Source organism: Solanum verrucosum, unplaced genomic scaffold, assembly GCF_900185275.1.
Source record: "Solanum verrucosum unplaced genomic scaffold, falcon-dt-bn FXZP01000147.1, whole genome shotgun sequence".
In the NCBI taxonomy this organism is placed as follows: Eukaryota; Viridiplantae; Streptophyta; class Magnoliopsida; order Solanales; family Solanaceae; genus Solanum; species Solanum verrucosum.
This window is the reverse complement of record NW_026020343.1, coordinates 1431675-1449207: the sequence shown is the minus strand read 5'-3', so window position 1 is coordinate 1449207 and position 17533 is coordinate 1431675. Positions and strand designations below refer to the sequence as shown.

Genomic DNA, 17533 nt, shown 5'->3' with positions numbered 1-17533 from the left:
GATGTAATTAGCTCTTAACACTATGAAATTTGTGTAAAATTCCTTAATTTTTTATTAAAAATATTAATTTACAAAGATACCCTCTAGAAATATGGTGAAAAAAATATAAACAATATTGGGCCTTTTTTCTTGTCTTCATATCGCGGGACACATTGCACATAACCTATAATTTATTTATTTTTAATCTTTTTTTTTCCCTTTAATTAGTTTTACTTCAATTTTTTAAAATCATCATACTGCTCTATTTCGACAATGTAAAAATATAATATCAAGAACAAAGTAATACAATTAATGTTCAAAAGATAATTAAAAGTACTAAAATGTGAATTGTGAGGCATGTAATAGCTATTTTTATTTTTTATTTTGGCCTAACATCAATTATCTTAAAAATAGAATAAGAATTTATTATAACTGGTTAAATTATTTGTATACCTTAAAATTTTACGACCATATAGACTTACACATGGCCTAAGAAAATTAACGATTAATAATACCAAGGTTTCTTCTAATTTGGTTTTCTAGCATGGACATGCTTTACACTTGACTAATGATAAGATAAAATTAATACCTAGTGAATACTTGACTAATTAATGTTCTCACTACTTAGGTTGAGTAAACTGATCTCCCAAGCAAAGTTCAGTGATATTTATAATTAATTAAGGTTGAGTAAATTGATTTCCCAAGAAAAGTTTATTTAGTGATAATCATCTTGGTTTCAATTAATTAAGGCTGTAAAATTTATTCTTCCAACAACAATATATCAAATGTAAGGATGGTTTACCACTTGCACCCTTCTGATATTATTAATTATTATTATTATATTCTTATAACATAAATATGGGTAGTAAACGACGAGGTAAATGTATTTTATTCGACCTCCACTCTTTTTAAATGTAATATAGTATATAGTAGGATAAAAACTTCCACATATAATCTAGAGATCTATGCATGCATTTGACACATGAAACTATTTTTACTATAAGAACTTTTCGAAAAGAAAAATGATAACTACTTTTTTGATGTAGATGAGAAAATTTAATGGTACTTGTTGAAAAAAAAAAAAAATCATTATGTATCACGAGTTTATTGTTTTAACTTCAGCTAATGAAAAATTAATTGATTTAAAAATTAATCACTTTATTTTATTGATTAACTATAACATATATTGGATAGAAAACGATGAAGCAAATATATTTTATCCGGCTTCACTCACTTAAATGTAATATATAATAGGATAAATAATTCAACATATTGTAATGTTCCATTTCTTGTAAATTAATTTTTAATTCAATATATATACAAAGGATTCCAAGGCCTTCAATCTTGAACATCATATGTATAGCTATTAAGCTTATGCATTATTGTCTTGAAGCCACATCGAGAAAGCTTGAAGAGTGTTTGTACCAGCTCTGTGATGCTTTTGAGTAAGCTCAAGAAGAGCAGGCCATGTGAAGCTGGGATATAGTCGAGGATTGTTGTAGTCCAACAATTCAATCGGTGGACTCACCATCTTATCTTTGTCTGGACAAACAAAAAAAAACAAGTCATTTTCTAGGAATCTTATTTTTAACCACTGCTCTATGCAAGAAACTTTTGTATCTACCATTCGATAGCGCCTGCAAAAGGCCAAATATCAAATATGTACCATGTTGTACGTCTAAGAATTCATGATGTATCTCATTGCGCGTCATGTGAATAGATCTTATAATATTTATCACCTAAAAAAGTATTGTTTGTCTAATTGACTCTGTTTATATTACTTGTATGTAATACATAATACATTAGTTTATTATATAGTACTGGTGTGTAAATTTGCTAACCATAAATGTGTCACCTATGTTAACCACAAAAGCATTGAAATTTGGACGGATGGAGAACCATCCGTTGTCCACAAAAACCTAAAGTCCGCTAATAAATTCTTGATGGAGAACGGTTAATGATGTTGTATCATAGCCCTATTCCTTAGTTGAGCTCCAGCTTCTGGCACGGGGATAGTAGTTGAGTGTCACTATGGATTCATTATCTTCGAAAAACTCTTTAAAGTGGCTTTTCTGTACACCTAGGCTCATCCCTAAGAGTTTCATGATCCTAAGAGAAAGTGTACTCATAGAATTGCAATATTCTTGATAAACATTCCTGTGTAATTAAAGGAAAAAAAGGTTAATTCATTTACATAATAAAAATAAAATAAAAATAGATACTATTTTTATTTTAATTTGTTTGTCTGATTTCAATTTGACATGAAGTTTAAGAAAGTAAAGAAAGACTTTTGAATCCAGTAGTCTTAGACAAAAAATATGTAAAATGTACAGGAATATCATTTAATTTAGTGGTCTTAAACATGTCATACCAAAAAACAAAAAAAATATGTTTTTTGAGACATACCAAAAAGAAAAGAACGACAAACAAATTGATAGAGATGAGTACTAAGATAGTCAATTGTCCTTACCCGAGATTGTTAAAACTTTCACTAATGTCCTTTGAAAATACTCTTCAACTATGTAGGATGAGTCTTCTTTAGCAGAGTATCGTAAGTATAGTGTCACTTTCAAAAGGTAGCTCTGAAGAAACCCTTCCAGTAAAGCTGCTGGCATGACCACAATGCTCACAAATTTTCCTCTGAGACACATTGTAATTTTCCCCTTTTGAAGAATCTTGATCAACATCTGCCCTATGCTGAGAGAAAGTGTAATCTAGATCTTGGCTAACTCACTCTCCTTTTTCCATCAGTCCCTTCACTAGCACTGCTTCTGCTGAAGTCTTTTCCCACAGACTTGGAGACCTTGCTTTTTTTCTTATTTTTTTACAACGTTGTTATCACATATCACTTCTATAATAGCTGTGGGAGGTTGTGTCTTAGGATTCTTTCATTCACTCTATTTCCTCTTAAGGGTGTGTTTAATGTCATATCCAAAGAATGACTTTCTTAATTTTTTGCTAAAGCAAAATCTTTCAATGAATCAATCTTTGGCTGCCTGTAACACCCCGCTATTTGTAAGAGCTGGAATTAGAAAGAACCAATTTTGTAAAGAATAAAAAATCTGAAATTTGGCAAGTATGTTAAGTATGTGTTTTTGGTTAACTTTGAATGACCATAACTCCCGGTCCAGGATGAGTTAGGTGAGTTACAAGGTATCAAATTAATTTTCTTTGAATTATCTTTCCAACGCCACCACGTTTGCTAATTTTTGAGTTCGTATGAGGGAGATATGTCCATTTGAAATCAGGTTGTCTGTATAAGAAAAGTCAACCAGATTTTAAAGGGGTATTTTGGTCTTTTCATTACCCAATTAATTTATTTCATTTTTAGTAATTTATTTGGGGTCTAAACTGAGTTAATTTTGTTTAAGCAATTAATAATTACTCTAGGTCTTTGAGATAAGAGAAAAGAGGAGAAAAGTCAAGGCGTTCTTGGAGATTTCTTGCGGAATTGAAGTCTTTTCGCCAAGGGTTGATCCCTAAAGAGGTATGTGAGACATTCATAGCATTGGGTTCGTTCACCCACACACCAATCATGTTTAGTTCAGCAAAATTCGTTCTAGAAAGCTGAAAGTTTGATGATCTTGAATTGTGTTCCTAAAATTGGTTTACGTTCATGAGATTTGATGGGATTGTTGAGTTCTTGATGGAATCGTGTCGATTATAGAGTCGTTTAGGAGTAGATTCTTGTGTACATGTACTGGGCATCTAAAACTAAAGAGGAATTGAGAAAAAGAATCGAATTCAGGCGAATTGGGGTTAGAAAATGAAGAAGGAAAAAGTCGGGCAGAAACTGTGTACCAGATCCGTGACGCGGACCTGTTCCTCAGAAAGGGAACTTTTCTCTCTACATCGCGGAGAGGTCCCAGACCCCTATGCCTCAAAATTTATTTTGCGACCAAATATTAAAATGCATCTTCGCGTCGCGAGCTTGCTTCCAGACAGTGATTTCTTGATCTTTTATCATGTTTAACTATCTAACATCACAAGACCTTTCCTATCAAAAATCATAACCTGAAATTCATAAATCAAATTCAAGGTAGAGTTGAGAGTCAATTCTTGAGAGTAATTCGTGTCATGTTTATGAAGACTTTTACAAATCTTTTAAACTTGTTTTAAGACTTAAGCATTGAGATTGAGAAAGAGTAGAGCTGAGTTCATTTTCTTTAAAATGTTATATGGGGACTATGTATTCCCAAAGAGTAAATGTTTTCACATTTAAGATGAGAGGAAACATCGATTTCCAAATGAGTTTTCATGAGTAGTTTTGAGCTCCATCTCTCTTAAGAGATAAGTTTTTGAGTAAGAATCTCAAACTAGTGAGAAATAGTTATGTTTTTAAGCATATGAGCTGAGTATATTTTGGGAGTAGTACTGAGCACCGAGACTCTCTGGCAGTTTTGGTAGCGTGGGTGATACGTTGTATCATCACATAACGCATAGTAATGGATGTCGGTAGAGAAACTCCCACATAATTATATTACTTTATTATATACATAAATTGAGTTTCTATTTACGATATTAATGCTTTATATAAACTGCATATTTATTGTTGTTTATTTCTGCATTAAGTTGAGCAACCATGAGTTGAGTAAAGTTGAGGTAAGTATTTCTTTCAGATTCCAGTCCAGTTTACATTTTTTTAGAATTCCCCTCGCATACTCATACATTTAATGTACTGATGCCACTTGGCCTGCATCATTTTATGATGCAGATACATGTAACTAGGATCAACATCCAGCGCTTCGTTGATCTAGCTGAGCATTTCAGAGTCATTTGGTGAGCCTCCTTGCTTTTTGGAGGATCCCTTTATTATTGCCTTATCATTTCAGTTGTTAGGATGATCGAGGGTCTTGTCCCGGCATCTCTCATAGTATTAGAGGTTTCATATACAGAGAGCTATAGTTCTTTAGTCGTTGCATTTCAATTGTTTTGTTATAAGACTTGAGTTGTCACTTTGGCTAGTTGAGTGTTTATTTTCTAAGACATTCTAAGTTATTTTGAGACATTTGAGTAATGTTGCATTTGTTTTCTTTTATTAATGCTTAAAGTATTCCGTTGAGAGTCTAGCCAGGCCAAGAGTTCGCTTGGGGCCAACAATGGTTGTCGAGTGCCAGTCCCGCTCACGGTTCAAGCTCGGGGCGTGAAAAACTTGATATCAGAGCATAGGGTTCAAGAGTCCTAGGGAGTCTATGAAGTTGTGTTTGTAGAGTCCTTGTTATCGGTGTGAAGCGTGCCACATCTATAATTAGGAGGCTGCAACAGTTAGAAACTATCTCACTTCTTTCATATTTATCTCGTGCGATATAGTTTATCTCTAAAAAGTTTCTATTAATTCATGCTTGCGCGAGTCTTTCAGATCATGCCTCCACGAAGAGCTGTCAGAGGTTGTCCTGCTAGGAGGAATGTCGAGGAACAAGGGGTACCCAATGCACCTGAAGTGTAACCCCAAGGAGAGGTCACCAATGTTGAGTTCCGGGAAGCTATGCAGATGTTGAGTCAACCTGTGACCAATTAAGTTGGACAGAGAGAGAATCGACAGGAAGTGGCCGATACTTCTAGGATCCGTGAGTTCTTAAGGATGAATACTCCAAGCTTCGCTAGTTAAAGTGTCACTTAGGATCTTGAAAACTTTGTAGAGGAACTACAAAAAGTGTTTGAGGTTATGCGTGTTGCTGATGCTGATCGAGTGAAACTAGTTGCATATCAACTGAGGAGTGTTGCTAGATTTTAGTTTGACCAATGGAAGAAGGGTAGATCTGAGGGTGCACCAATTTTAAGCCGGGCTGTGTTCATGAGTGCTTTCTTGGGGCGTTTCTTTCCCTAGGAATTGAGAGACGCAAAGGTATGAGAATTCCTCACTCTTAAGCAGGGATCAATGAGTGTTCATGAGTATAGTCTGAAGTTCACCCAACTTTCCTGTTATGCTTCAGAGATAGTTGCTGACATGAGAAGCAAGATGAGTTTGTTCGTTGCGGGCTGTCTCGTCTTTCAAGTAAGGAACGCAAGACAACTATGTTGATAGGAGATATAGACATCGCAAGCCTGATGATCCATGTGCAGCAAGTTGAGAAGGACAAGCGGAGGGATACATATCTCCTATTGGATGGTTTGAGGTTGGTGAAACTGGGTTGATAGGACTAGACTTAGTTTATCAAGCTACGGATAAAGTGAGAGTTATTCAAGAGAGGTTTAAAACACGTGAAAAATCCTACATTGATGTTAGGAGAAGGGACTTAGTGTTTGAAGTAGTTGATTGGGTATACTTGAAGGTTTCACCCATGAAGGGTGTTATGAGATTTGGTAAGAAGAGGAAGCTCAGTCCCTAGTATATTAGTCCTTATAGAATATCAAAGAGGATCGGCAATGTGGCTTATGAGTGGGAGCTACCGCAAAAATTAGCAGCGGTCCGTTTGGTATTTCATATTTCCATGTTGAAGAAGTGCATGTGCCATCCTTCACTTATCATACCTACTGAAGATATTGGTATTAAGGATACCTTATCTTATAAGGAGATTCCTGTTCAGATTCTAGATCATCAAGTTCGCAAGTTGAGGGCCAAGGAAGTAGCATCAATCAAAGTTCTATGGAGAAATTAGTTTGTTGAGGAAGCTACTTGGGAAGCTGAGGAGGACATGAAGAAGAGGTACCCACATCTCTTCGAGTCCAGGGAAATTCTAAATTAAGGTACTAATCCTTTTCTTGGCATTTACTTTAAGTTGACTTGTTGTTTTTACATTTTGCTTGTTGGGTGTTTGAGCTGGATGTTAGATGTTACACCCTTAGCCTACAAAGAGTAATCTAATTCGAGGGAGAATGTTCCCAAGTGGGAGATATTGTAACACCCCGCTATTTAAAAGAGCTGGGATTAGAAAGAACCATTTTTGGAAAGAATAAAAAATCTGAAATTTGGCAAGTATGTTAAGTATGAATTTTCGGTTAAATTTAAACGACCATAACTCCTGGTACATGATGAGTTAGTTAGGATACTAGGTATAACATGAAAGGTCTTTAAATTATCTTTCAGTGCCACCGAGTTTTCTAATTTTTGAGTTCGTATGAGGGAGATATGCCCGTTTGACGTCGGGCTGTTCGGATACAAAAAGTCAACCAAATTTTAGAGGGGTATTTTGGACTTTTCATTAACCAATCAATTTATTTCGTTTTTAGTTAATTATTTGGGGTCTAAACTGAGTTAATTCAGTTTACGCAATAAAGAGTTACGCTAGGGCTTTGAGAGAAGAGAAAAGAGGAGAAAAGTCAAGGCGTTCTTGAAGATTTCTTGCGGAATCGAAGATGTTTTGCCAAGGGTTGATTCCTAAAGAGGCATGTGAGACTTTCATAGTGTTGGGTTCATTCACGCACGCGCTGATCATGTTTAGTTCAGCTAATTTCGTTCTAAAAAGCTGAAAGTTTGATGATCTTGAATTGTGTTGTTGAAATTGGCTTTCGTTCTTGAGATTTGATGGGATTGTTGAGTTCTTGATGGAATCATGTAGATTATAGAGTCGTTTAGGAGTACATTATTGTGTACATGTACTAGGTATCTGAATCTAAAGAGGAATTGAGAAAAAGAATCCAATTTAGGTGAATTGGGGTTAGAAAATGAAGAAGGAAAAAGTAGGGCAGAAACTAGGTACAACGCGGACCTATACCATAGAAAGGGAACTTTTCTCTCTGCTTCACGGAGAGGTCCCGGACCCCTCTGCTTCAAAATTTATTTCGCGACCAAATATTAAAATGCATCTCCGCGTTGAGGACTTGCCTTCTGACAGTGATTTATTGGTCTTTTCTCATGTTTAACTATCTAAAGACACTCTTAAACATCACGAGACCTTTCCTATCACAAATCACAACCTTGAATTCATAAATCAAATTCAAGGTAGAGTTGAGAGTCAAGTCTTGAGGGCTCTTTGAGTCAATTTTAAGACGTATTTTACAAATCTTTTAAACTTTTTTTAAGACTTAAGCATTGAGATTGAGAAAGAGTAGAGCCGAGTTCATTTTCTTTAAAATGTTATACGGAGACTATGTATTCCCAAAGAGTAAATGTTTTCACATTTAAGATGAGAGGAAACACCGATTTCCAAATGAATTTTCATGAGTATTTTGAGTTCCATCTCCCTTAAGAGATAACTTTTTGAGTAATAATCTCAAACCAGTGAGAAAGAGTTATGTTTTTAAACATATAAGCTGAGTATATTTTGGAAGTAGTATTGAGCACCGAAATGGGGACAAGTTCATAATAACTCAAGTCTCCATAAACCATGTAGCCAATGTGGGTAGAAAGGGTCATACTTTTTAGATGATTCCTTAATGCTTTTAGCATAGACTAGTGGATCCACTTAGTTGAGGCGTTCTATATCCCGACAAGTTATAGGACAGTTTTGGCAGTGTGGGCGAGACGCTGTATCATCACATAGCTCATAGTTATGGTTGTTGGTTAGAGAAACTCCCACATAATTATATTACTTTATTATATATATAAATTGAGTTTCTACTTATGGTTTAAATGCTTTATATAAACTGCATCTTTGCTAGTTGTTTATTTCTGCATTAAGTTGAGTATCCATAAGTTGAGTAAAGCTGAGGGAAGTATTTCTTTCAAATTCCAGTCAAGCTTACGTTTTGTTTAGAATTCCCCTCGCATGCTTGTACATTTAATGTAATGATGTCATTTGGCCTGCATCATTTTATGATGCAAATATAGGTAACCATGATCAGTATCCAGCGCTTCGTTGATCCAGTTGAGCATTTCAGAGTCATTGGTGAGCCTCCTTGCTTTATGGAGGATCCCTTTATTATCGCTTTATCATTTCAATTGTTAGCATGATCGGGGTCTTGTCTCGACATCTCTTATAGTATTAGAGGCTTCATAAACATATAGCTATAGTTCTTTAGTCTTTGCATTTCAATTGTTTTGTTGTAATACTTGAGTTGCCACTTTGGCTAGTTGAGTGTTTATTTTCTAAGACATTCTAAGTTATTTTGAGACAATTGAGTAAGGTTGCATTTGTTTTCTTTTATTAATGCTTAAAGTCTTCCGCTAAGAGTCTAGTCAGGCCAATGGTTTTTTGTTGGGCCAACAATGGTTCTCGAGTATCAGTCCTGCCCACGGTGCAGGTTCATGGAGTGACACTAACCTTTTCTTATCTACTGTTCAATAAACCAGTGTCCCCCAATGAGATCCTCGTCATAATGTGCATCATTTCTCCTATGCTTTTAATTGTAGAACTATCCAAATCTATCTCACTTAAGTTCCGCATCTTCAAATTTTTTTTATACATACAAAACATGTCACATAGAGTGAAAAGAAATTCAAGGATTTTATCAAGTTCAACATACTATATCTTAAGATATACCCCCATCAAGATGATTCTCAAGTGATCTTATCTTTTCATTTTGCTTACGTCTTTGCTTCTCTACAATTGAGTTACTTGGCAGGTCCACGAATTGATGGCCATTTTTATCTGTGGGAGAATTAGCAGTAACGTTCGAGCTTCTACTAATTGAGGTTCCCTGATGGTTTGTTTTGACATTGTATGATGACACTAGCTAAACCTTCTTGTTAGGTTGAAGTTTAAGATAAATAAATTTTAACGATATGTTATCAGAGGCAGATAGTGCGTATCTTCTATAGGTCAAACTAAACCCAGTATTTTCAATATGAACACACACACACACACACACACACACACACACACACATATATATATATATATATATATACGTGAAAAAGAACTAAAAATATTAAAAGTTCAAAAAGATCATCTAATTGTGAACACATAATTTCAAATGTACAATGAGATTAACATTAAGTATCTTAAAAGACTTAAAGGTTGAACTAATCTAGTTTAAATCTTAAATCTTAAATTCATCTACGAATGATTTCATAATTTTGAGTTTCAATTTCTAGTAAGCAACCATGAACATATTATAATGAGAAACTTCTAAAGCCCCACAAAACACTCCTCCTTTTACTTTTTCAGACAACAAAATGATAAGCTTAAGTACATTTTATAGGGTAAAATAGCTTAGCAGGATATTCAAGTTTTAGAAAAAGAAATATTGTTTTAATATCATACTCCACTAAATTTGGCTAAAATTTAAGGAAACTTTTTGGAGTAGAAGATTTACTTAAAGAAATGTGAAAAAGAAAAACTTTGAAATATTTTGGATAAGAGAGAGTTATACATCGTTATCAGATACTATACCCTTATAACAATTTACATGCATGTGTTTACATAAAATTATGTGAATATAGACATAGATATGCATATATGTGTATTCACATAGAAAGCACACAAGTCTGGAAATTAAGATAATAAATTAAGAACTTATATCATATCATAAATGAAGCATTATAATATTTTGAATGTATGTAAGTATGTTTTATGTTGTAAATACATACACAATCATGCTTTATTAATAGTACAAGGATAGACAAACAATCCAGTGCACATAGCATTGCAAACTGGACAATATAGATCAGTAATTATATCAAGAACAAAATAAGGCAGTTACAATAAAGAAGGTATTCAAAAGCTACATTAAATGTCAACAAAAATCAAAGATGTCGTAAATCATCCATCCAAAACATGCAACATGAGTACTTAGTTATGTTTAGCTTCGAAAAAACAAGAAAAAACATCTAACTTACTAAATAGAAAAACTAAAAGACCATTGTTTTTCTAAGATTGAGTACGATTTCTAATTTTGAAGTTTTGCTAAACTTTCTTGAGCTTTGCCAAAATAACATAGTGTAGAAAGATCTCACCGAAATTAGTTCAGTGGACCTGTTGTAAGTTGACTAGTTATAGTGAAGTTACAAAGGAATGCACGAATTCTCAATGTAAAATGGCAAATAACAACCACTTTCGTCTTGCAGATGGGGCCACTGTTCTAGATCTTGGACCACTCTTTGGATCAATCAATATGGTAAATATTGCCACAATCTATTCTTGTAAGGTCCTCCCTGTCAAAATTCTCCTCCTAAGACACACAAAAATCTTTAAATTAGCTATGAACTTCATCGATAATCGTTGTTAACTTGTTCATAAATAAATTTTCTTGTAATAATTGGTCACTAGATTTCCTTATGTTGCAGTCTTTTCCCATAGACTTTGAGACCCTTGCTTTCTTTTCTTTCTTACGGCCGTTATCACATGTCACTTCTATAATATCTTGGGAAGGTTGAGTCTCATGATTCTTGCATTAACTCTATTTCCTCTTAATGGAGTCGTTAATATTACACTCAAAGAATATTTGCTGAATCCATTTTTTCAATGAATCAACCTTTGGCTGCTTGTATTTATATTTATGATCCATTATTTTATAAACCAGTCCCTCCATTGGGATCGTCATCATAATATACATCATCTCTCCTGAACTTTTTAACTGTAGAACCATCCAAAACTATCTCTCTTATGTTCATCATCTTAAAGAATCTTCAGCATCTTCACTACACTGAGACACAGTGCAATCTAGATCTTGTCTGACTCGCTCTCTTTTCTTACCTCTACCTTTTCCATCAGTCCCTTCACTAGCTCTTCTTCTGCTGAAGACTTTTCCCACGGACTTGGAAACCCTTGCTTTCTTTTATTTCTTATAGTCGCTATCACATGTCTCTTGTATAATATCTTGAGTGGAAGTTGTGTCTTAGGATTCTGGCATTCACTCTATTTCTTCTTAATGAAGGGAGTTTGTAATATCACATCCAAAGAATGACTTTCTGGATTTTTTTGCAAAAGCCAAATTATTCAATGAATCAACCTTTGGCTGCTTGTGATTATATTTATCTCTTACCTTTTTTCGATCCAGTGCCTCGAAATATTACCTTGTTAAAAAAGCAAAAGAATCTATCCGAGCATTTTTTGATTTTCTCGGAGTCTTTCATTCTTTATAACTCGAATTCCTTCTCCAACATGGTCTTTCTTTAGATAATTCCAAATTTCTTTTGGTGATAGGAGAAGCATAATTCTCTTGAAAATAGTTGTTGAGACAACAACAAATAGAAAGTTGCTTTAGCCTGGGACTTCATGATTTTCTTTTCCATGTGACTCTTGATTTGCAATATGGTGGGATTATTTTGAAGCGGATTAATTTCATAATCATCTTTCACGAATATTTTAAGGGCCTCCAAGTAAGTTTCCATTATCATAGCTCATAATTGGTAATTTTCAATATCAAAAACAACATGAGTAATTCGTCAAAAAACTATTTTTGAATTCCATCTCTTCACTCACATGTCCCTTCAGAATAATAGCTCTAAATCCCAACTACCGGTTTTTGAAAGAAAAGAAATGCACGAAAATAAGAATGGAAGAAAACTTGAAGGATAAATTTTTTATCGCACTTTAAAACTTTATATTATTGACTAACAAAACACATGTATTTACAGACTAAAAACAAAACTGAAATAGAAATCAACTCCTAAATACTAGGTCTCTAACTTAATAGAACTATTGCAGCAAAAATATATGCAGTTCTAAATCAAAGATTCAACAGATATAAAAAGATTCGAAGGTCTTCAATCTTGAACCTCATATGTATAGCTCTTAAGCTTCTGCATTATTGTCTTGAAGCCACATCGAGAAAGCTTGAAGAGTGTTTGTATCAACTCTATGATGCTTTTGAGTAAACTCAAGGAGAGCAGGCCATATGAAGTCAGGATATAGTCGAGGTTTTTTGTAGTCCACCAATTCAGTTTGTCTGGACAAAGAAAGAAAGCAAGTGATTTTCTAGGAGCCTTGTTGTTAACCACTACTCTATGCAAGCAACTTTTGTATCTACCATTCGATAGAACCTCCAAAATGCCAAACACCAAATATGTTATATTCATGTTGTACGACTAAGAAGTCATGATGTATATCATTGCTTGTCAAGTGGAAATATCTTATAATATTTTTCACCTAAAAATGTATTGTTTGTCTAATTGACTCTGTTTATATTATTTGCATGTAATAGATAATACATTAGCTTATTATATATTTCTAGTGTGTAAATTTTCATACCATAAACATGTCGCCTATGTTAACCATAAAAGCATTGAATTTTGATGGATGGAGTACCATTTGTTGTCCACAGAAACCTGAAGTCCACTAATGCAATCTTGATGGAGAACGGTTAATGATGTTGGATCATAGTGAGACCTTGTTTCGAAGGTGAGCTCTGGTTTTGAATACAGTAGTTTTAGACAAAAGATAACTAGAATGTACAAGAATATCATTTAATTTAGTGGTCTTAAACTTGTATTGCCAAAAAAGGAAAACACATGTTTTTGAAACATACCAAAAAGAAAAGTACGACAAACAAATTGAAAGAGAGGAATACTTACATAGTCAATTGTCCATACCCGAGATTGTTAAAACTTTCACCCAATGACCTTTGGAAATACTCTTCAACTATGTGAGATGAGTCTTCTTTCAGAATGTATCGTAAAGAGAGTGTCTCTTTCCAAGGCAACTTCGAAGAAAACCTTCTAGTAAAGCTGCTGGCATTGCCACCATGCTCACCAATTTTCCTCTGATCTTTTTCCTTTTTCAGAGAGAGGCATGTCAAAGAATGTGTCCATGTAATGATGGACATTGGAGATGAGATTGGCATCAACTCCGTGGTTCACTACAAGAAAGAAACCATGACTCCTACATGCTTCATCAAAAAGCCTAGATGCTTATTGGGGCGCGGCAGAGTCACCAAAAAAGAAACCCTTTAATTCAATAAGGGAACATGATGTACTTGTGCTACATCACAAGGCTTCTCGTTATTCGACCATATATATTGTGTGGAAATGTTGGACTCATTCTTCATATGGGATGCATCAAAAATCAATGATTTTTCCTCACCAAGCACGTATGATTTCCATTTGTGATTATACTATCATTGGTGAATGTAAGCAAGAGTTTGGTTTTCTCTTTCTTGTGCAATATGTCGTAATGGGGAAAAGGAAGAAGAAGTAGTTCATTGCGAGAAGCCAAAATTAAAGATTGTATAGGGCTTAAGGATGCTTAAAATTTGGATAGAAGTTCATATGTTGTTTGAATCAGATTTAAAAGAAGATAATACTTTCAAATATATATTTTACCATATATTTTGAAAATTTTCTTTAAAATGTTCTCAAGTGTCTAAAACGGGTTTGAACAGTTGGCTGAGAAGGGGTTAATAATGCTTAATTTTGTGGCCAGAAACCAAGTCACAAAGGTATGTATGGGTCGGAAAACCCCAAGTCCGCACAACATAAGCAATCAAGGGTAAAATAAACACAAGATCACAAACACGCTAGCAATACTTGGAACCTCGGCCCATGGCCTACATCTCGAAGCACCATCTCTAGCTGACTAAACTAGGCACTGAGGACCTGAACCTAACGAGCCTATCGTCGGTGATGAGTAACTGTAGGTCACTCCCTAGAAACATGCCTTAACTCTCTGCATGTATAACACTTCCTACCAACAACGACCTGCTAAGATGACCCGGTTGAACTAGAATGAACCCTAGAACCAGAATACTCAGAATGTGAAGCCTATCATGAACTCTGTTCACTATGGGTACCATAACCTTCCATAGAACCACCTAGAACCTGAGATGCTCCCACAATTGATCAGGTAGGTCGAGAGAGAGGATCACTCTCACTGGGATGATGCCAACCTTAGTAGGAAGTCCTATCACCATTGTGGTGACGGTGGGTTCTCTTACCTCTACTAGAGTAAGTCTCAATACATGCTTGCTCCACAACCCTCGCATGACAAACCACATATCGAAAAGTAGACCCAACTGCTACCAAGTGCTCCAATGCTAGACGGAGTGGAAAAGTCAAGCCTCCAATGAACCGATGAGCCATGTCCTGCCCTGTAAAAGACAATGTCTGAGTATGTGTGGTCCACCCAAGACACTTGGTCATATATTCATAAACAAATAAGGAACCTTGTTGGCAACCTACCAACTCAACTCTAGCCACTGAACCAATCACTTACATAAGAGCTACAATAGTTTGTGGTGTACCTTCGAAGATACCTTGAACTCCCATTACTGAGTATTGAAGAGTCAAGGCAACCACTAACTCTTTTAGAACCTGTTCTACCCCTAGACCCTCTAACAACTGCTGAACATCTCTGACGTCCATCAAAAGCCTCTTACTATTCATCTAAGAGAGTAGATTCCAAAGAAGTAGTTTTAAAGGTTATTCAAGTAAAAGAACACGATAGCAAATCAAGAGTTGAATTTCCTAAGAATACCCTATAACCTACCAAAGATAGGATACATACATTTTTGCAGTGATCCAGATGACTCTACTAGGCACTTGCTCCTATACTGACGATACGGGCAAACCTAGAGCTCCAATACCAATCTGTCACGACCCAAAATTTTAGGTTGTGATGGTACCTACTGCGTCCCACCAGAATGAAAGCCTAACCCATAGCCTGGAACTAGAAGTAGTGGGCTATTGCAGAAAGAAAAGAATTATGGAAGAAAAACAATAATAATAATAAGGAAAAGGAATCGAGAGAATCAAATCAATACAAAAACCAACCCTAGACCTGGTATTTGTTGTTATTTGAGCAACTATTAAAAACAAGAGTACAAAACGATACAATAATACATAACTATCTTTGGAGCCAAAATAAAGACTAGTCCTAGTCAAAAATAGAGGGAGAGTGAGGCAACTCTGAACACCAGGAGTTCACCCAAATCTTCGAATCCAACAGTTACTCCGCACGAGACCAAATCACCGGCGAGAACTCGTACGATGATCTGTATGTTGCAAAAGTGTAGTATGTGTACCAACAAGTGGCACTCAATAGGAATAGGCCGACTGAGCACCAAAGATAAAATAAGGATAAACAACATGTAAGAAAGGAACATTTATCACATATAACTAAAGGAACAAGTGGAATATCAACATACGAAACAAACTGATGTAAATAAGAGAGAGTAACTGAAACAGATAAAGGAAGCAAGGGACGAACCTGGATGTGCTAGCCCATCAACCTAAATATGACAAGTCTCTATTAAGGGAGACAACTAGCCCAAATGTATACTAACAGAAACAATCACAAATATCAAGTAAATGCCAAGAAGGCTATCCCAAAACCAAACATGCACAAAAGCATCAAACAGGGGGAACAGGGGCAATATCTACCTTCAAACAAAGAACCACCATTCATACTACCATAAGTAAGGAAATAGTCAAACAATACCTTCCGAGCCCGTATGTGCCAAGAAGGTACACAAAAACAAACTGAACCCATACGACCCCAATAGGACCAACATGTACAAAGAACAATCAATTATGCTGGTGATGGGCAATGCATAATGAATGCGAGTTACGCAATAAAATCAATAGTACCAATAGTTCCAATATATATACAACTATCGCTCAGTCCCAGATAGTGACGTAGGTGTAACACCTCAGATTTAAAGAGGCAAATTTTAGTTTTTCACAGAACTGGTGTCAAGCCCGACGACATCATCCCGTAGGTGGGACGACAAACTGTAGATTGTGGTGTGGTCCAAGAATTAGATTTTCTTAAAGTTGATGAGTTTCAGCACTTTTTGATAGTTCACTAGTATTTTCTTAAAACACTTAAATCAAGCTTAAAAATGGACATTTTCATTAGCATGCAATGATCGAGCTAAAACATAAATCTTGTGAGTTAGAAAACATAAGTCATAAACCTAATTAATGTAAGTGAACATCATCTTAAAACATGTATGTGATAATTCCTTGAAGTAACCTTGGTTAATCTTAACTTGCTTGTGGGAAGTATCCTTAACCGACATATAATACCATGCGAGCTATCAACATGGAATCTAGTGTCTCCCACGCTGAAAAATTGTTGTCCTACTTGCCAAGGTAAGGACCATGAACTTCTAGCTGTTTGGATCCACTAGCTAATGCCTATAGAGACAATCCTATGTTGGCACATAGTTTATGGGACACGGGTAATCGCCACTTGTCCACTTGGTACTAACCATAACTTCCACAAAATAGTCATTTTTCATATTCATCTTAGTTCTTAAAGGAACATGGGTAATCTCCTCTTGTCCTTACATCATGTGACATTGGTAATCGCCTCTTGTCTTTCAATTAGAGAGCATTGTTAATCGCCTCTTGCCTCAACATTAGCATAGCTTCTTACTTATTGGTTCATTTTAGGTGAGAAGACCTTTCACTCTAAGAACCCTTATTATGTGAGAATTCCCTTTCACAAATCATGCTTTCATGTGTATATGAGAAATCTTTTCAACAACACAACGACATCATCATTGATACTTCACTCTCACAGAATCCTTAAAACATTTACATCAATTTCATAAGAACATGCAGAATTCCATCATTCACTATTCATAGTTCAAAACCCAATTCTATTTATCAACATCTAGAAAACATGGGTTAGACATGGGTTCATGGAAATTAATCTTTAAATTATGTAATTCTATCAATTCATCCTTGTTTTCATAAAATCTCCTTTCATAATCCAACACCCACATTATATGATCATAACCTGGAAAAAACATGGGAATTACATGGGTTCATGGGGGATCATCATAAAAA

At 35.2% G+C, this 17533-nt stretch overlaps 1 pseudogene; it reads right to left on the bottom strand.

Annotated features, from left to right (window-relative positions):
- Positions 1-1351: 1351 nt before the first annotated feature.
- The window catches only part of LOC125837445 (gibberellin 20 oxidase 1-like), a 67111-nt pseudogene continuing 50929 nt past the window's right edge, over positions 1352-17533 (bottom strand).